Here is a 14877-nt window from a genome sequence, read left to right as displayed (position 1 = left end):
CAACTTGTCCATACTGCCCTTTTTTATTAAACCCCTAAGCTAGTCCCAATTGCTCGCATTTGGCCCATACCCCTCTATACCCATCTTACCCATATAACTGTTTAAAGACACAACATTTAAAAGACATTTGGACAGATACATGGATGGGAAAGGGTCAGCGGGATATGGGATAAACACAGGTAAATGGTACTAGTTCAGTTTCGGAAACCTGGTTGGCATGGGCGAGTTGGGCCGAAGGGCCTGTTTCTTTGCTGTATATCTCTATGATCTCTATGATTCTGTGGGATTCATTGTTAGAAATAGCAGTGATATAATTTCCACTGTGTGTGATGATTCATCTCCTCCCTGTCCCACCCCCGGCAGCATGCCTCCTCCCAACTACCAATGTTTTTCAATTATTTTTAACTTATTTTGTTGAATAAAAGAAATGCATGAAAAATAACAATGTTGATTGAATTCTTTCCAACTAACTTGTGACTGTGCAACTCCTGAGATGCTGATATAGAGTCCAAAGTCAAATCTCAGATGTGTTCTCATTTTGGCATGGGGTTCTGTTATTGTACTAACATACCTGAACTTAGTTATGACATTTCATTCAAAAGAATGATAAAATAATTGTGCCTGTGTGTTATTTTGTAACAGAATGACAACATGGAATAGAGATTGTGCAGCTCCAACAGCATTCAAGAAGCTTGACACCATCCAAGCAGCCCGCTTGATTGGCACCACATCTACAAACATTCAATCCCTCCACCACCGACGCTCAGTAGCAGCAGTGTGTACTACCTACAAGATGCACTGCAGCAATTTACCAAAGATCCTTAAACAGCAGCTTCCAAACCCACGACCACTTCCATCTAGAAGGACAAAGGGCAGCAGATACATGGGAACACCACCACCTGCAAGTTCCCCTCCAAGCCTGACTTGGAAATATATTGGCCGTTCCTTCGCAGTTGTTGGGTCAAAATCCTGTGGGTCAACCCACAGCACATGGACTGCAGCGATTCAAGAAGGCACCTCACCAGCATCTTCTCAAGGGCAACTAGGGATGGGCAATAAATGCTGGCCAGCCAGTGACACCCATGTCCCACGAATGAATAAAATAAAATCCACTTTTTTAGTCTAAGCGCACCAACCCTTGCTCAACCCTTCTGGAGAATTAATACCATGTTATGCTACCCCAGAAATAAGAACAAAACCTTGGCACTCACACATGTGGTCCTCAGCCACATGTGGTTAAGGACAGAATGCCACTTCCTTGTGTCTCCACTAGGATTTTTCTTATTTGTTCAAGGAATGTGGATATGGATGGTTAGGCTGGCATTTATTGCCCATCCCTAATTTTCCTTGGTGGTGAGCTGCCTTCTTGAACTGCTACAGTCTGCGTGGTAGCTCCACATCATGGTATAGGTACACCCAGAGTGCTGGTAGGATGGGAGCTTCAGGACTTTGACCCAGCGACAGTGAAGGAATTGTGATATAGTTCCAAATCAGCATGTGTGTGACTTGGAGGGAGACAGGCAGATGTTGGCATTCCATGCATCAGCTGTCCTCGTCCTTCCAGGTAGTAGAGGTCGCAGATTTGGAAGGTGTGAGAGGCCTCGGTGAGTTGCTGCAGTGCATCTTATGGAGCTACGTACTGCTGTTACTGTGCTTTGGTGATGGATGGGGTGCCAATCAAGCATGTTGCTTTGACCTGGATAGTGTTGAGCTTCTTGAGTGTTGTTGGAACTGCACTCATTCAGGCAAGTGGAGAGTATTCCATTGCATTCCTGGCTTGTGCCTTGTAGATGGTGGACAGGGTTTGGGGAGTCAGCATGCAGTATTCTTGACAGAATTCCCAGCCTCTGATCTGCTCGTTAACACTGTATTTATATGGCTGATCTCATTCAGTTTCTGGTCAATGGTAACACCCAGGATGTTGATAGTGGGGGATTCAGTGATGGTAGTGCCATTGAATGTCAAGGGGAAGTAGACATCTCTCTTGTTGGAGATGGTCATTGTTTGGCACTTTTGCGACATTATGTTACTTGCCATCAGCCCAAGCTTAAATATTGTCCACAGTTTGCCGCATATAGACACAGACTACTTTAGTATTTGAGGAGTTGTGAATGGTGCTGAACCTTGTGCAATCGTACCCACTTCTGACATTGTTTTGGGAGGAAGGTCATTGACGAAACAGCTGAAGATGGTTGAGCCCTGATGACCTCCTGCAGTGATGTTCTGGGACTGAGCAAATTGACCGACAGAAGTCCTCACCATCTTCCTTTGTGCTAAGTTTGAGTCCAACAAGTAGAGAGTTTCCCCCACCCTGACTCCCATTGATCTCCTCGGTGCTGCTTTCAGATAGATGCTGATTGATGTTGAGAGCAGTCACTCTCACCTCAACTCTGGAGTTCAGTTCCTTTGTCCATGTTTGGACCAAGACTGTAAAAGATGTAGCAGAGTGGCCCTGGTGGAACCCAAACTGAGCAGATTGTTGCCAGGATGTTGCCTGGTCTGGAGGGTATTAGCTACGAGGAGTGGTTGGACAAACTCGGTTTGTTCTCGCTGGAACGACGGAGGTTGAGGGGTGACCTGATAGAGGTTTACAAGATTATGAGTGGCACGGACAGAGTGGATCGTCAGATGCTCTTTCCTTGGGTAGAAAAGCCAAGTACTCGGGGAAATAGGTTTAAGGTGCGTGAGGAAAAATTTAGAGATGTGCAAGGCAAGTTTTTTTACATAGTGGGTGGTGAATGTCTGGGGAGGCGGTGGGAGCAGGTACAATAGCGGCATTTAAGGGAAACTAGATGAATATATTAATAGGATGGGAATGGAAGGATATGGACTCAGTAAATACATATGGTTTTAGTTTAGGCAGGCATCATGATTGGCGCAGGCTTGGAGGGCCGAAGGGCCTGTTCCTGTGCTGCTTGAGTGGACTGTTGACAACCCTTCCCATCACAGTGCTGATAGAAACATAGAAACATAGAAAACTACAGCACAAAACAGGCCCTTCAGCCCCACAAGTTGTGCCGAACATATCCCTACCTTTTAGGGCTACCTATAACCCTCCATCCTATTAAGCTCCATGTACTCATCCAGGAGTCTCTTAAAAGACCCTATTGAGTTTGCCTTCACCACCACTGACGCAGCCGATTCCACTCGCCCACCACCCCTCTGTGTGAAAAACTTGCCCCTAACATTTCCCCTGTACCTACCCCCCAGCACCTTAAACCTGTGTCCTCTCGTAACAGCCATTTCCACTCTGGGAAAAAGCCTCTGAGAGTCCACCCGATCTATGCCTCTCAACATCTTATACACCTCTATTAGGTCTCCTCTCATCCTACGTCTCTCCAAGGAGAAAAGACCGAGCTCCCTCAGCCTATCCTCATAAGGCATGCCACTCAATCCAGGCAACATCCTTGTAAATCTCCTCTGCACCCTTTCAATCTTTTCCACATCCTTCCTGGAATGAGGCGACCAGAACTGAGCACAGTACTCCAAGTGGGGTCTGACGAGGGTCTTATATAGCTGCATCATTATCCCCGGACTTCTAAACTCAATTCCTCGATTGATAAAGGCCAGCACACCATACGCCTTCTTAACCGCCTCCTCCTGATGATCCACAGCAGACTAATGGGGTTGGATTTGTGCTGCTTTTTATTGTATAGTCCTGATATTTGGCCTCAGCGGTTGGCAGGTGGATCAGGTGTAGGTTACAGAGATTAACTTTTCGCCGTCCATTGATCCCAGCTGGAGGTGAAAATGTGCAGACAAAAAGCGGAGGTTGAAGATTGGACCTCCACGTGTGAATGGCTAATCTACTGTCCAGCCACCATTATCAAGTATGGTTATTTGGGTAAAGGAGCAGTGGACCTGACAACCAGATTCTAAACGTCCAACTTCAGGAGTAGAAACAATAGTATTTATACTGTATATAGCAACAATAGATGGGTGGCACGGTGGCACAGTGGTTAACACCGCTGCCGCACAGCGCCAGTGACCCGGGTTCGATTCCTGGCTTGGGTCACTGTGTGTGCAGAGTCTGTACATTCTCCCCGTGTCTGCGTGGGTTTCCTCTGGGTGCTCCGGTTTCCTCCCACAGTCTGAAAGACGTGCTGGTTAGGGTGCATTTGCCATGCTAAATTCTCCCTCAGTGTACCCGAACAGGCGCCGGAGTGTGGCGACTAGGAGATTTTCACAGTAAAATCATTGCACTGTTCATGTAAGCCTACTTGTGATAATAATAATAAATAAACTTTAATTATGGAATATATTATGAAATATAAACTGCAGTACATCGGAGTGATCAGCTATTAAATTGTACCTTTGGAGCCTGTGGTTATGATATAATGCAAGAACCTAGTCCAAAGCTTCTCCTTTTTAAAAAGAATAACTAGGTGGATTCCCAGCAATCTCACATAAGAGAAATCTTTCCTCAGTCATTCTCACACTTTCCACTAATCACCTACAGAAAGAGTAATCCATTTATAAACCTCGACACCTCCCAAAGCACTTCAAAGCCAATGAAGTGTTATTGAAGTGTAGTTACTGCTATAACGTTGAGAAGTTTGGTAGCCCATTTTCATTCAACAAGACTCTGCGAACAGCAATGAGTTAATAAGCAGATAATCTGTTTTAGTGATGTTGACTAATAATGAACTTTGGCCAGGATAACAGGATAACTCTGCTCTTCCTTGAATAGTGCAATATAAAAAGTAATCAAACATTGTACAAGTCAAAATCCACCCTTGTCCAGCATTGCTGCCTCACAATGGCAGTGACCCGGGTTCAATTCCGGCCTCCGATCTGTGCGGAGTCTGCATGTTCTCCCCGTGTCTGTGTGGGTTTCCTCCGGGTGCTCCAGCTTCCTCCCACAGTCCACAGGTTAGGTGAATTAGTCATGATAAGTTGCCCAAGTTGGTGTCCAAAGATGTGTAGGTTAGAGGGATTAGTGGGGTGAATGTGTGGGGTTAAGGGGATAGGGCGCAGAGTGGGCCTGGATAAAATGCTTTTTCGGAGAGTCGGTGCAGACGCGATGGGCTGAATGGCCTCCTTCTGCACTGTAGGGATTCTACGATGATCAAGCCTTGGCAAAGCCAAGCCCAACACGTCTGCTCATTAAGATGCCCTTCTGAACTTCTGATTGATAGTGAATGTCGCTATCGCTGTGGAGTTACATAATGCAGCACTGATTCACATGGGTGTGACTCAATTCCTCCTGTGCAGTGACTCACTAAGATGATTTAGCCTGTGAGAAACACATTTGAAATCACTCCAAAGCTATCCCTCTGTAATATAATTAAAACCTTATTCATTATTCCAATTTGGCTTTTCAAAATAATTGCTATCATGCTCCCTGCTCTCCTGAATATTTGTCTGAGGATATGGCTCCGTGACACTGTTTATCAAGTTCTTTCAGTAAGAAGTTTAACAACACCAGGTTAAAGTCCAACAGGTTTATTTGGTAGCAAAAGCCACACAAGCTTTCGTGGCTTGTGTGGCTTTTGCTACCAAATAAACCTGTTGGACTTTAACCTGGTGTTGTTAAACTTCTTACTGTGTTTACCCCAGTCCAACGCCGGCATCTCCACATCATATCAAGTTCTTGCCAGATGTCTGAACGTTGGTGGGTTGTGTGGGAGTATCTCAGTTATCTATACTGGATAGATACAGACCAAAGATTAGTGGCAGTGATTGATTCGTCTCAAATGAGTAGAACAAAGCCAATTTTAGCACTCGTATCACTGCACTGACTCCCCCTAATGTAGCAGCAGGTTAAAGTCATTTATGATTCCACACTGTGTTACTGAACCACATCAATATGTTCAGGAACAGTTCCTGTCCAGTGCACATTGTGCCGACAATGGATGCAAACATAGGGAAGTGCAATCCACAGCCTAGAAAAATTGCCACAGTTCTGTCCCCAGTGATCATCCCTTACAAGGCTGTATCTCCACTTTAGAACCTCAAACTAAGCCCCTCTTCCTCATTGACTCAATAATTCTTTCTTCCTCTTCCTTAAGCCTCATCAAAACCAGTTTGGTTGGAACTGGAGCAGTGGTAGAATTGGGGAGGCGACGGAGACGTAGTTAGTTTTGCAAAGCAGTCATGTATTTTATGATGTGAACGGAATTGTGGAATGGTGATAATACACAGGAGGCAGGCATTAGGCCTATTGTGTACATGCCAACTCTCTCACCTAGTGCCACTCACCCACAGGACGACACAGTGGTTAGCACTGCTGCCTCACAGCACCAGGGACCCGGTTCGATTCCCGGCTTGGATCACTATCTGTGTGGAGTTTACACGTTCTCCCCCTGGGTTTCCTCCGAGTGCTCTGGTTTCCTCCCCCAGTCCGAAAGATGTGCTAGTTAGGTGCATTGGCTATGCTAAATTCTCCCTCAGTGTACCCGAACAGGCGCCGGAGTGTGGCGACTAGGGGATTTTCACAGTAACTTCATTGCAGTGTTAACGCAAGTCTACTTGTGACACTGATAAATAACCTTTTCCCTTTGGCCCTGCAAACTTTTTCTCTTCAGATAATTATCCAGTTCCCTTTTTAAAGCCACAATTGAATTGGCTTCCACCACTCTCAGGTAGTAGATTCCAGATCCCAACCACTTACTACATAACTTTGAAATTTGAATAACCAAGTCCATATCATTGACATAGATCAAGAAAAGCAGTGGTCCTAACATCCCCGCTCCCCCCCACTGCCCCAAGGGGAAGCTTACAATATACCTTCCTCCAGTCTGAAGATAACTTGTTTTTTTAAATTCACCTTGCAGGACATAGGTGTCACTGGCTGGGCCAACATTTATTGGCCATCCCAAGTTGCCCTTGAGAAGGTGATATACCCCCATTGCTGTTGCTGAGGGAGTTCCAGGATTTTAACCCAGTGGCAGTGAAGGAATGGTGATATACTTCCAAGTCAGGATGGTGAATGACTTGGGGGGGGGGGGGGGGGGGGGGGGAGGGGGGGTGGAATCTTCCAAGGGGTGGTGTTCATAGAATAGAAACCCTACAGTGCAGAAGGAGGCCATTCGGCCCATCGAGTCTGCACCAACCACAATCCCACCCAGGCCCTACCCCCACATATTTACCCGCTAATCCCTCTAACCTACGCATCTTAGGATTCTAAGGGGCAATTTTTAACCTGGCCAATCAACCTAACCCGCACATCTTTGGACTGTGGGAGGAAACCGGAGCACCCGGAGGAAACCCACGCAGACACGAGGAGAATGTGCAAACTCCACACAGACAGTGACCCGAGCCAGGAATCGAACCCGGGACCCTGGAGCTGTGAAGCAGCAGTGCTAACCACTGCACGACCGTGCCGCCCTATTGAAGCCCGTGTTCCCATGTATCTGCTGCTCTTGTTCTTCTAGACAATAGTGGTCATGGTTTTGGAAGGTGCTGTTGAAGGAGCTTTGGTGAGTTCCTACAGTGCATCTTGTAGATGCTCCACATGACTGCCACTATTTGTTGGTGGTGGAGGGAGTGAATGTTTGTGGAAAGGGATAGCAATCAAGTGGGCTGCTTTGTCCCAGATGATATTGAGCTTCTTGAGTTTTGTTGGAGCTGCACTCATCCAGGCAAGTGGAGAGTATTCTTTCCTCGTAGATAATGGACAGGCTTTGGCAAGTCAGGAGGTGAGATACTTGCCACAGGATTCCTCGCCCTTGACCTGCTCTGGTAGCAGTATTTATAGGGCTAGTCAGGTTCAATTTCTGGTCAATGCTAACCCCCAGGATGTTGACAGTGGGGATTCAGTGATGGTAATGCCATTGAATGTCAAGGGACAATGGTTAGATTCTGTCTTGCTGGAGATGGTCATTGCCTGGCACTTGTGTGGCATGAATGTTACTTGCCACTTGCCTGCCCAACCCTGAATATTGTCTATGTCTTGCTGCATTTGGACATGGACTGCTTCAGTATCTGAGTCGTCGCGAATGTTACTGAACATTGTGCAATCATCAGCAAACACCCCCACTTCTGACCTTATAATGGAAGGAAGGTCATTGATGAAGCAGCTGAAGATGGTTGGGCCTCGGACACTAACCCTGAGGAACTCCTGCAGAGATGTCCTGGAGCTGAGCTGATTGACCTCCAACCACCACAACCATCTTCCTTTGTGCCAGGAATGACTCCAAGCAGTAGAGTTTTATCCCTGATTCCCATTAACTCCAGTTTTGCTAGGGCTCCTTGATGCCACACTCGGTCAAATGTTGCCTTGACGGCAAGGGCAGTCACTCTCACTTCACCTCTGGCATTCAGGTCTTTTGTCCATGTTTGAACCAAGGTTGTAATGATGACCCTGGTGGAACCTAAACTAATGTTGAGTAGGGCCACTTGATAGCACTGTTGATGACCCCTTCCGCCGCTTTACTGATGATAGTGAGTCGACTGATGGCCAGGCTGGATTAGTTCCCTTTGCGTACAGGATATACCTGGGCAATTTTCCACAGTGCTGGGTAGATAGAAGTGTTGTTGCTCTACTGGAGCAGCCTGGCTGGAGGCAAGGCAAGTTCTGGAGCACAAATCTTCACTACTACTGTGTCCCGTCACAAAACCAACTTTGTATCAATGCTGCCACTGTCCCTTTTATCCCACAGGCTTTAACTTTGCTGACAGGCCATAATTTGTGGCACTTTATCAAACGCAAGTTGCAACATCATTAATCCTCTTTAATCTCAAAAAAACTCAAGCAAGTTAGTTAAACACAATTTGCTTTTTAAAAACGTGCTGGGTTAAACACTCTACATTTGCCTGAGTGACTGTTAATTTTGTTCCCAATTGGAATTTCTGAATATGCCATCCAATGTGGCCTGTAACTGCTTGGTTTATCCATGCGTGCTTTTTAAACAAAGATGTTAAATTTTCAATTCTCCACGCTGCTGGTATCATCCTTATATGAGGGTTGGAAGGTTGTGGCTGCAGTCAGATCCCTTACTTTTCTCACTGTGTTGAGATTCTCTTCACGGCCTCTGCCCAAACACACTGCTTCTCTTTTTTTTGCATGTCCCACTAAACTTTCTACATTCATCCCGTTTCTCAATTGTGTTATTTACCTGTCATCTGCACCCTTTTTCTGCATCTTCCTAACTCTATCTCTCTCAGCATCCATCACTCAGAGGGTGGTGAGTATCTGGAACAAGCTGCAGAGGTAGTAGTAGAGAACAAAGAACAAAGAACAGTACAGCACAGGAAACAGGCCCTTCGGCCCTCCAAGCCTGTGCCGCTCCTTGGTCCAACTAGACCAATCGTTTGTATCCCTCCATTCCCAGGCTGCTCATGTGACTATCCAGGTAAGTCTTAAACGATGTCAGCGTGCCTGCCTCCACCACCCTACTTGGCAGCGCATTCCAGGCCCCCACCACCCTCTGTGTAAAAAACGTCCCTCTGATGTCGGAGTTATACTTCGCCCCTCTCAGCTTGAGCCCGTGACCCCTCGTGATCGTCACCTCCGACCTGGGAAAAAGCTTCCCACTGTTCACCCTATCTATACCCTTCATAATCTTGTATACCTCTATTAGATCTCCCCTCATTCTCCGTCTTTCCAAGGAGAACAACCCCAGTCTACCCAATCTCTCCTCATAGCTAAGACCCTCCATACCAGGCAACATCCTGGTAAACCTTCTCTGCACTCTCTCCAATGCCTCCACGTCCTTCTGGTAGTGCGGCGACCAGAACTGGACGCAGTACTCCAAATGTGGCCTAACCAGCGTTCTATACAGCTGCATCATCAGACTCCAGCTTTTATACTCTGTACCCCGTCCTATAAAGGCAAGCATACCATATGCCTTCTTCACCACCTTCTCCACCTGTGTTGCCACCTTCAAGGATTTGTGGACTTGCACACCCAGGTCCCTCTGTGTTTCTATACTCCTGATGACTCTGCCATTTATTGTATAACTCCTCCCTACATTATTTCTTCCAAAATGCATCACTTCGCATTTATCCGGATTAAACTCCATCTGCCACCTCTCCGCCCAATTTTCCAGCCTATCTATATCCTGCTGTATTGCCCAACAATGCTCTTCGCTATCCGCAATTCCAGCCATCTTCGTGTCATCCGCAAACTTGCTGATTACACCAGTTACACCTTCTTCCAAATCATTTATATATATCACAAATAGCAGAGGTCCCAATACAGAGCCCTGCGGAACACCACTGGTCACAGACCTCCAGCCAGAAAAAGACCCTTCGACCACTACCCTCTGTCTCCTATGGCCAAGCCAGTTCTCCACCCATCTAGCCACTTCTCCTTGTATCCCATGAGCCTTAGAGGCAGGTACAATTTTGTCTTTTAAAAAACATTTAGACAGATACATGGGTAAGATGGGTATAGACATAGGCCAAATGCAAGCAATTGGGACGAGCTTAATGGTGAAAACTGGGTGCCATGGACAAGTTGAGCTGAATAGTCTGTTTCCATGCTGTAAACCTCCATGACGCTCACTCCCTTCTGGGCATGCACGGTGACTATTCCGGAATTATCTTCTCTAAAGCAGTCCATTGTTCCATTGCTCCTTTTGCTGACAGTCCTGGACTCCAAGTGACCTGGTCAGATCCGTTCTCCCTCAACTGCCAATTGTTTATACTCATGACAAGATCAAGTCTAACAGTCTGATTGTGTAAGGTGGGAAATAAAACATTTGGGTGAGATTGGAATAAGGCTTTTTGTCCATGTAAGCAGTGCCTCCAAGAAAGGTAAAAAGAATACATTTGAAAAATATACACTGCATGGTAGGTTTTGTTTTTACACAATTTGGTGTTTACTTTGCTTACACCTTACTATAACTTTAAAGACTGTCGTCATTAATACTAATTCACTAAGATTGAACACTAAAGGTGAATAATTTACAGGATTCAGATTCTGGAGTGGAGGAAGCTGCCATCATACCCCACTCGGTTCCATAGTGCAAGGTTGATTCGCTCTCAAAGAAGGGTTGTAATGTGGGGAAATACTGTTGCCAATTTGCGCACAGCCCAAATGACAGTGAAAACCAGAACAGATTTTGTTCAAGCTCTTAGTTGGGGATAAGTGTTGATCATGACATGAGGAGAAGTTCCTTCCTCTTCCTTGAAATGTGTTCCACCTGACAGGGTAGATACCAGCCTTGGTTTAAAAGTCTTTAAAGAGACAACACCTTAGAGTGCAGCATTTCCTTAGTATCACACCAAAGGGTCAGTCAAGATGTTCTAACCTCTGGAGTTTATGTGCTTTCCCACAAGCAGTGTACTTGAATGTAAATAAAGTTGCCTAGCACTAAAATCGATTAGCTGTAAAGACGCGAATTCCAATCATTATTCTGTAAATTGAGTTTGTGTCTTTATGTGCCCTGTTTGTGAACAGATCTCCCACTCACCTGATGAAGGAGCAGCACTCTGAAAGCTAGTGGCGTTTGCTACCAAATAAACCTATTGGACTTTAACCTGGTGTTGTGAGGTGATTCATTTTGGTAGGACTAATTTAAATGTGGATTACAGGGTCAAAGGTAGGGTTCTGAAGACTGTGGAGGAACAGAGAGATCTTGGGGTCCATATCCACAGATCTCTAAAGGTTGCCACTCAAGTGGATAGAGCGGTGAAGAAGGCCTATAGTGTGTTAGCTTTTATTAACAGGGGGTTGGAGTTTAAGAGCCGTGGGGTTATGCTGCAACTGTACAGGACCTTGGTGAGACCACATTTGGAATATTGTGTGCAGTTCTGGTCACCTCACTATAAGGAGGATGTGGAAGCGCTGGAAAGAGTGCAGAGGAGATTTACCAGGATGCTGCCTGGTTTGGAGGGTAGGTCTTATGGGGAAAGGTTGAGGGAGCTAGGGCTGTTCTCTCTGGAACAGAGGAGGCTGAGGGGAGACTTAATAGAGGTTTATAAAATGATGAAGGGGATAGATAGAGTGAACGTTCAAAGACTATTTCCTCGGGTGGATGGAGCTATTACAAGGGGGCATAACTATAGGGTTCATGGTGGGAGATATAGGAAGGATATCAGAGGTAGGTTCTTTACGCAGAGAGTGGTTGGGGTGTGGAATGGACTGCCTGCAGTGATAGTGGAGTCAGACACTTTAGGAACATTTAAGCGGTTATTGGATAGGCACATGGAGCACACCAGGATGATAGGGAGTGGGATAGCTTGATCTTGGTTTCAGATAAAGCTCGGCACAACATCGTGGGCCGAAGGGCCTGTTCTGTGCTGTACTGTTCTATGTTCTAACGGCACTAAAATCAACAGAGCAGACTCAGCCGCAGAGGAACAAAAATATGGACAGAAGAATAAAATCACCACCATCTCCGGAAATGCCAAGATTTGCATGATACTGCTCATATTTAGTCTATATGAATAAGAGACTTAAAGAGTTAAACACTCGGCACCTTTGTACAAACCTTAGAATCACAGTATTTTGTTTGGATTGTTCTTGGATATGATGTGAATGTATCACCCCCTGTTGGTCAAAATATTTTGCTCTTACTGATATGATATTAACATCACAACATATTCAGACAGATCACTCGTGACTGTAGCTGTCCTTGATATTTCTGGAATTCTTGCTTCTTCTTCTGGTGAGCAGTTATCTTTGAGCCAAGTTTGACATCAGAAAAATAAAGTACAGAGGTGGAGAGATTGTGGTGCTGGAATAGAAATCCAGAGGCATGAGTTCAAATCCCACCTTAGATTTTTGAAATTTAACTCAGCAACTGGTATTGTCGTGTGCATATAAATTGTTTAGTGTCACAAATAGGCTTACATCGACACTGCAATGAAGCTTCTGTGAAAATCTCCTACTTGCCACACTCCGGCAACTGTTTGGGTACACGGAGGGAGAATTTAGCATGGCGAATGTACCTAACTAGCATGTCTTTCAGACTGTGACAGGAAACTAGAGCAACCAGAGGGAACCAATGCAGACACAGGGAGAACGTGCAGACTCCGCAGAGTGACCCAAGGCTGGGAATTGAACCCGGGTCTCTGGTACTCTGAGGCAGCAATGCTAACCACTGTACTGCTCCCATAGTTTAAAACCCAATGGATTTCCTATAGCCCTTTTGAGAAAGGGAACTACCACCTGTATCCAGTCAGACAACTGCGTTGGTCTATCCTCCCTCTCAGATATCCAGTATCATCAGGGCACCAGGGGTGGCCAATAAATGGAATCTCATCATTGCCAAACTGATAGCAAGAAAAACGAGTGATGAACTGGGTGGGCAGAGAGGAGAGGACTGGCCTTAAAAAGGCTTCAGGCTGTGCACAAAAGGATCAAGAGCAGCAAGAATATTTTTCAATCACTGACTTTGATGTTTCCTCTCGGAGGATAGTCTTTTCTGGGATGCTGTTCCACATCTCACTAACTGTCCTGTCTGGAGACAATACACATCTCTTTAACCTGTGCTTAACCCTCTCTCCACTCACATTGTCTCTACCTTTAAGACTTGATTACCTGTAAAGACTCGCATTCCAACCATTATTTTGTAATTTGAGTTTGTCTCTTTATGTGCCCTGTTTGTGAATAGAACTCTCACTCACCTGACGAAGAGGCAGCACTCTGAAAGCTAATGGCTTTTGCTACCAAATAAACCTGTTGGACTTTAACCTGGTGTTGTGAGACTTCTTACTATGCTGTTCCACAGGCATAGAATCAGACTCCATTCCTTTCCCCAATGGGCATTACTCCTCTGCGAACCTTGAAAATGTGCTACCCAACCAAGTGTTTGACAGTTTACTCCTGTTTTGCCTCAATATTCACACGTGCATCTTCAAAGGTTTGAGAGAGAAGCTTAATATTTTCCTTGATTTTGGTACAGGGACATCAGCTGATTCAGCTCAGGCCAGGAATGAACCTGGGGCCATTTCTTGTCCCTTGTTTTCTCAAATCCTTTCGAAAGCTCCTGCTGGTTATTGACCCCTCTACTAAAGGGGAAAGATTCTTCCGACCTATATCCCTCAATTTTGTACATCATGATGAGTTTCCCTGCCCCCCCGCCCAAGCCTTTTCTGCTCCAAGGAAAATAACCCCAGCCTCTCTTCATATCTGAAACACTGCAGCCCAGGCAATACCCTGATGAATCACCTCTGCACCCTCTCTACTGCAACCAGAACTGCGCACACTACTCTAGCTGTGGCCTAACAAGCGTTTTATACAGCTCCATCATATTCTCCCGGCTCTTTTATTCTATGCTTCGGCTAATAAAGGGAAGTATCCCACATGCCTTCTTAACCACTATCTACCTGTCCTGCTGCCGTCAGGGATTGATGGATATGTACTGCAAGGTCCTTCTGATCCTCTGTAGTTCCACACATCCTACCATTTATTTTGTATTCCTTTACCTTGTTAGTCCTCCCAGAATGCATCACCTCACACTTTTCAGGGTTAAATTCCATTTGCCACTGTCCTGCCCATCTGACCAGCCTGTCTATATTGTCCTGTAATCCAAGGGCTTCTTCCTTGCTATTTACCACACCACTAACTTTTGTGTTATGTGAACTTGATCATACCCGCACATTCACGTCTAGATCACTAATGTACCCTACAACCAGCGAGGGACCCAGCACTGATCCCTGTGGCATGATGTGGAGATGCCGGCATTGGACTGGGGTGAACACAGTAAGAGTTTTAACAACACCAGGTTAAAGTCCAACAGGTTTATTTGGTAGCAAACACCATTAGCTTTCGGAGCGCTGCTCCTTCGTCAGATCCACAGGACACAGGCTTCCAGTCACAAGAACAACCCACATTACCTTCTGCCACGAAGCCCATTTTGGATCCAGTTTGCCAAATTGCCCTGGATTCTATGGGCTCTTACCTTATTGATGTCTCCCATGTGGGACCTTGTCAACAGCCTCACTGAAGTCCATGTAACTACATAATTGTCCTCATCTACACAC

This window comes from Mustelus asterias, chromosome 15 (assembly GCF_964213995.1).
Source record: "Mustelus asterias chromosome 15, sMusAst1.hap1.1, whole genome shotgun sequence".
In the NCBI taxonomy this organism is placed as follows: Eukaryota; Metazoa; Chordata; class Chondrichthyes; order Carcharhiniformes; family Triakidae; genus Mustelus; species Mustelus asterias.
This window is presented reverse-complemented; position numbering follows the sequence as displayed.